The sequence below is a fragment of the Tupaia chinensis genome, unplaced genomic scaffold, assembly GCF_000334495.1.
Source record: "Tupaia chinensis unplaced genomic scaffold, TupChi_1.0 Scaffold000671_1, whole genome shotgun sequence".
In the NCBI taxonomy this organism is placed as follows: Eukaryota; Metazoa; Chordata; class Mammalia; order Scandentia; family Tupaiidae; genus Tupaia; species Tupaia belangeri.
The window spans coordinates 3,044,496-3,050,709 of NW_006160193.1; the positions used below are offsets into that span (position 1 = coordinate 3,044,496).

The window sequence follows — 6,214 nt, forward strand, 5'->3', positions numbered from 1 at the left end:
CGGCCTTACCACAAAAAGGTGGTAAGCTTTCCCTGCAGAGACCCTGCAGGAATGTGGAGACCACCTGCCTGCCCCCGAATAGAGCCCACTAGGGAGCAGAGAGTTCCAGTGTCCTTCTCTCATCGCCTAAAGCCCTTGCAACCTCTTCAGTGATTGGCTAAAATGTTATCACTCCTGCTCTGCGGGTGAGCAAACTGAGACACCAGGGACCAAGTCAGTGGCTCAGGATTCTGAAGCTGGCAAACAGGGTATCAGAGTACTAATCCACGCGGTCAGTCCAGTGGTGAAGCCCGTGTCCTTAGCCACTGCACCATAGGCCACAAGACCCTGTACATGGTCAGTGTCATGTCATGACAGGTGTGGGAGCTGTCCGCCATGCTCCGTATTCTAAGTCTGCTGTTGATGAAGGTGTTCAGCTCTCTCCCTGGGTGGCTGAGAGATGCTCTCTCAGGCACACGCAGGAAGCATAAGCAACAAGTGAAGGGCGGGAAATGGGAGCTTCTGAAATCAGCCTTCAGAACAGTTTCCGCGAGTGGAAACCATCCGAAAGGACCTCCAGGCAAGCCAAGCCGCCCAGCTAGGGGACGCGTGGGCTGTTGCAACTAGCCCTGCAGACCCCTCCCACCTGCCCCCATTACAGGATGACAAATCCCTCTCCCCTTCCCTTTCTCCCCAGCACACAGGCTCAGAATGCCACCAGGGCTGCTCCATGGAGGGGGAATTCACTAACTCAGGTGGGCCCCAGGACAGACAGGAAGTCCCCACCTGCTCATCTCTGATGGCTTGTGAAAGCGAGACATGCATTCTCTTTCACACCCTGGGTGTAAGTGTGTGTGCACTGTGTGAGTGTGACATGAGAGTGTTTGTGACAGCGTGAGTGGGGACGGGGCATGTTATGCCAGGGGCTCCACCTGGGACAGCAGTGTGATGAACCAGGAGCCAGGTCTAAACGACAGGTGCTTAGGGAGGGAATCCCTGGGGAAATTCCATCCCCTCACTTCGTTCCACCCATTCCCAAAGCCCTGGGGCGGGGGTCCTGAGCCCCTCCAGCTGTTTTCTGCTGACTACAGATTTTTCATAAGGAGGGATACAGGAGATTAAATTCTCTGCATGGCTGAACTGGCCCAGTAAGCCCACTGGTGCCCATCAGATCACCAAACGGCAGAGCTTAAGAGCCCATCCAGTAGAGTCAACCCATTTCACGGATGAGAAGCCCTAGGGCAAGAGAGAAGGAGAACCCAGCCCAGGCTAGGGCCTGCAACACGTCCACACTATACGTTTACTGTCTTCCTGAACCACGACAGTTCTTTGAGACATGTCTTCTGCCCCTCATAGCCGGGAAGGTCTAGGTAGGGGAAGAAAAGCCAAAGAGCCCCAGCGCCAACTCCCCGTCCGGTGCTCTTCTAGCCCGGCAGCTAACCGCTCGGGATTCGGCCTTCCCACGTTTGAGGCACAAAGGGGTGAGGGGCAGGGAGAAGGGGATGTCGTAGGGTTGGCTGTTCATGTCAAGCCAGGTCAGAGGCACGGGCTGGCAGCCTGCTCACCATCCCTTTAGTGACAAAGGGTCCCTGGCCTGGGTCTCCTGGCAGTCTGAGCTGAGTGACTGTCAGCTCTAAGCCTGCCTGAGGAGGCAGGTCCCCGTGGCCACACTGAGCTGGCTTGCAGGATGCCCGCCTCACTCCCTGCTCCCCCAACCCCAGTGCCAGGCGACATCCTCCTCGACAGGTGGCCACACATGGAGCTTGGGTCCTTCAGGAGAAGATGGGGCCTCCACAGAGGCATGGCCAAGCTGAAGTGGGAAATGCAGGGCCTTCTGCCACCCTGGCCCTGGCCTGGCCTCCCACCCTTCTCCCCCGCCTCTCCCTTTCCTCATCCTTTCCCCTCTGTCTCGGCAAGCTCTCCGTGCCCGACTCTCCCTCGCTCTTTAGGAAGGTCTGCTCTCCCGATCCCGTCTCCCCTTACTCGGCAGCGTGGGCTGCTCTCTGCCGCACCGTCTTTGACTTTTCTCCATCCGACTGCTTTTCTCTCTCCAAGTGTCTCTTCCTATCATGGGCTCTCATTTGCTCTTTTCTTTGTCTCTGCCATGACGGTACTGGAGTCCAAAAGCCTCAAGTTCTAATCCAGACAAGGTCCCTTCCCAGCTATTTGATGAAGGCAAGTCATTTTACCTCTCAGCACTTCAGATTCCTAATCTGTAAAATGGGGAATAACAAAGTGCATCTCACGAGATCCTCAGGAGAAGTTGGTACAGAAGTCAAATTCCAAAGCAGTGGGATGAAGACACTGCAGGTGACAACTCCAGGGCTTCTGGTGGCTTGGCCCACATGGCCCCATCCTGTCTGGCTCTGCCTCTGATCTCTTCTACCTCCTCTCACTGTCTCTTCTACCTCCTCTCACTGCCTCTTCCTCAGTAAAGGCGGCATGGCTATCCGTGCTCCCTGGCCCCCTCCCTAGGAAAGAAGATTCCCGAAGCCCGTTCAGCATGAAGATAAGCCAGCAGAGTTCCAGAAGTACCTCCTCTGCATGTGCAAAGGATGCCCCTTTCTTTGCCTACAAAATTGGCGCAAAGAAGACATTGTTAGCCCCCAGCGCAGGAAAGCCAGCAGGTAGGCCGGCTCCCGTGCTGCTGCTGGACAGGAAGGCAGAGTGAGGTTCTGTCCACGGCAGCGTGCCCACAGCTGGCACGGCCCCTCAGGGAGCAGGGCACTGGCAGTTTTAGTGAGTGCCACAGGAAGCTGCTTTTATTATTAAAATTGTTGTTATAAAAAGACTTCGCAATTGTTATTTTTAAAACCTATATCAGGCGCTGATCTAAGCACAGGAAGGTTAAGGAATTTACCTCCAAACACACAGCTGTTATAGTAAGGCGCTGGGCTGAGATTTCAAACATATAAAATTATAAAAACGTAAAATATTCAAAACATACATGGGACCAGCAATTGGTGTAACACCTAGGTCGCTAGACTCCCATATAGTCGACTGTGGTTCGAGTCCCAGACCCGGTGGCTTCAACGCACATTGGGTACGTGTGCGTGAGTCCAAGATCCTGAGAGGAGAATGAAGGAAAAGGGATTGCTGTGTGGCCAACCTCCCAGGGGGTTGATTTCTTGCTTTTTGTCTTTCTGTCCCTCTTTCTGGCGAGCACATGCATCCTATAGCAAAAACCTCTCCAAAAAATATATATATTCATAACATACGTATATTTTGTCTATGCATACATATATATTAATGTATGAGAGGGTCTTCAAAAAATCCATAGGAAATACATATTGTAAAAAATTATGCATAGATTTCACAATTTTATTCCATTTTCCACAAACTTTTTGAAGCGCCCTTGTAAGGAGTTGAAAGACAAGTTAATTTTGGTGCAAAAATGATTTTTAAATCCACACATAGTTCTTCATAATATGCAGTTTCCATGAACGTTTTGAAGACCTGCATTTCTGGTCTATCAATATGTAACATATATAAGACCATGAAGCATGTGTATCTAACATTCATGTTTTATATAACGTGAAATATAATTTATGGTTTATATAGAATGTGTACATAAGTTTATATAAAAGCATATCAAATTTTATACATATAACATATAATTTATATGTACTTCTATATAAAATATTTAAGGCATATAAAAATTTACAAAGGAGACCATTATAGCACTATAAACAGCCTGTAAATGTCTGTCTACCTTAGACAGTAGTAAGCTCTCCATCATGGGCAGTGTGCAGGCAGCAGGTGAAGGGCTGTCTGTGGAGCTGCTAGGAAGGGGGAGCCTGTCTAGGAGAAGGGGTGCACAGAACTACACACTCGGTGGCCCTGGGTCCCCAGTCCTCACAGCCTCTTGGAGTGTTAGCTGGGAAGGGAGCCTGCCTCAAGTGCCTCTTTGCACGGTGCATGAGTCTGAGTGTAGACAGCACAGATGCTCAGAGAAAATGCCAGGAGCAGCCAGCTCGCCTTCCCGTTCAAGGTCTGGGGTTCAGGCTGCTGGGTCCTCTGAGTCTCCAGGCTGAGGAGGAGAAAGCAGCTGATGGCGACCTTTGCATGCGAGGAAGGCTGTAGCCATCCCCACGTGCCCCTGCTCACCACCCGCAGCAGGCGGTGCATTCATCGCACACATTGGGTCGGCTGCACGTTAGAGGGGACAGGGTTTACTGAGATGCCAGTGGCACCAGATGTGGCAGCTCTGCTCAGCACAGCACAGGGGTGTGTGGGAAAGATGCTCGGAGCTGCCGATTCTTCTCCCTGGGTCTGACTCCCTAGAGTCAGGGTCAGGAAACCCTGGTTCTCAATCCCAGCCTCACACTGATGGGCCTAGCTCACTGGTTCTGTCCAAGCCTTACTCTTCCCCTCTGTGAAGTAGGATAACACCTCACAGCGTGCCAGAGGAGAGGTGACCAGCTCAGAGCAGGCGCCAGGCTCCTTCCTCTGCTCAGGAAGCTGTGTGAATGTGCGACCACATAAGACTCTGAAAACGGGCTAGAGTCCAGGGACGGTCCTCCCCTAGCCCAATCTGTCTTCCGTACAGACTCACTTCATTGCAGCCCCCTCCCTCTCTGGACCGGAGAAATGCAGGGCTCTGCTCTTTGGGTTGGCCACTGCCTGCCTGCACCAGCGGAATGAACCTGTGATGGCCTTCGGAGTCTGTTTCCCGTGCTGCCCAGGAGAGCTGCACAAGCCAGGATTGAAGGCGGCTGCCCAAGACAGCTGACCCGCCTATGGTGGTCTAGTGTCCTTTCATCCTGGTATCTGTCCCAAGAGGAAAGGGGACACTGGATTCATTCCCATCCGAGGGGGAAACAGAGGTTTCCAGAAAGGCAGGGAACCGCCTTCTCTCTGCTTCAAGTGCAGTATAGTTCCCACGTTTGCTTTATGTTTTCCCCAGAAAAATCAAATCAAATCACCGTAGTAAGGCCATGACTCGGACGTCCCTCTCTTCCCCAAACACCTATCAAACCTGTCAGCTCTTTAACCCCGTCCCAGAAGTGTCGTGATCCCAGCACTCTCTCCATGCGGGGTGTTTCTGAGCGTCACAAAGGAAGCCAGAACTCCTGTAGCGTGAGTCCTCCCTCCCCCCCCACTCGGAAATAAAAGGCCTTACTCATTTGGGGAAGAAGGAGCCAAAGCAGGCATTGGCAGCTGACTGGGCTGGGAGAGGGTGGGGAGCATGTTTTGGGGGGAGGGGAGGTGTCAAAGACGTGAGCTCAGCAAAGCCACCTCTCTATTTTGCTGTTCCCTCTGTTTCCTCCCAAAGCAGTCCCTTACTTGGGGAGCATGTGACTATGATCAGGGCTCCATTTGCATGAGAAGTTCTTGGGAGGGAAAAAGGACTTGTCACATTTCTCCCACAAGAGTGTGTTCACACCAAGAACAAGGGAGATGCCAACAGTGGCCTTTGCCGTCACAGAAGTGGCAGCTGAGTTGAAGAGTTTCTTCCTCCAGGCACATTCCCCGTCTCCCTAGGAGCTGACTTCTCTCTAGGGAAAGCGGATCTCCCTGTCACCAGCACAGCTTCCCGCCCGCCCTGTGTGCTCAGCGCTCCAGTTAAAGACATGTCCTGTCTCTGCCACAGGTTTATGACGCCCTGTTCAAGGATGACAGTCTCCTCTCTGGGCGAGAACAGGAGAGCCAAAGCCAACTGTTACAAAACAGGCTTCTTGGAAGGACGCGGTGGGGGTGGGGAGGGAGACCCACAGTCAAACTAGGACAGCATTTCCCAGGAGAAGCCAAGCAAGACTCCACATGATTTCAATCAGGGAAGGACACCGGCTGTTAGCCACTCCACCTCCCAACTGGAGCCAGACGCATCCACATGTCTGCAAAACATCCTGTCTCCCCAGGGTCCGTGCCTCTTCCCACCTCACAGCCCTTGCCTCCCAGGCACACCTGAACTGTCCCCAGGTCTCACCGCCCTCCGAGACCCACTCGCACATGGACGTGGCTCACAGAATGTTCTGTAGCTCCCATAGTGTTGGACATGAAGCTATGAAACAACACAGAACCTAAGCTATTCCTGGGCCGCTGCTCCTGGGGGGACATTTCAGGGTGTTACACAGGAAATGGTGTGGTGGCCCTGTTTGTGCTCAGTGGGGGATGTATTTCCAGATGGAACTCCCGGCAGGAAATCCAGTGCCTCTTTCCAGCAAGGAGAGGATTCAGACTCCCCTTCCATGAGCACATCCTGGAGAAAGCCCCAGGTCTCCAGGTCTCCAGA

At 52.7% G+C, this 6,214-nt stretch overlaps 1 long non-coding RNA gene across 1 annotated transcript in view; it reads right to left on the reverse strand.

Moving 5' to 3' along the window:
* Positions 1-5,964, reverse strand: part of LOC102480069 (uncharacterized) — a 16,720-nt gene extending 10,756 nt beyond the window's left edge. Inside the window, exon 1 of the long non-coding RNA XR_336228.1 lies at positions 5,887-5,964. This is a non-coding gene — a long non-coding RNA (uncharacterized LOC102480069). The remainder of the gene's footprint in view (positions 1-5,886) is intronic.
* Between the last annotated feature and the right edge of the window lie 250 nt (positions 5,965-6,214).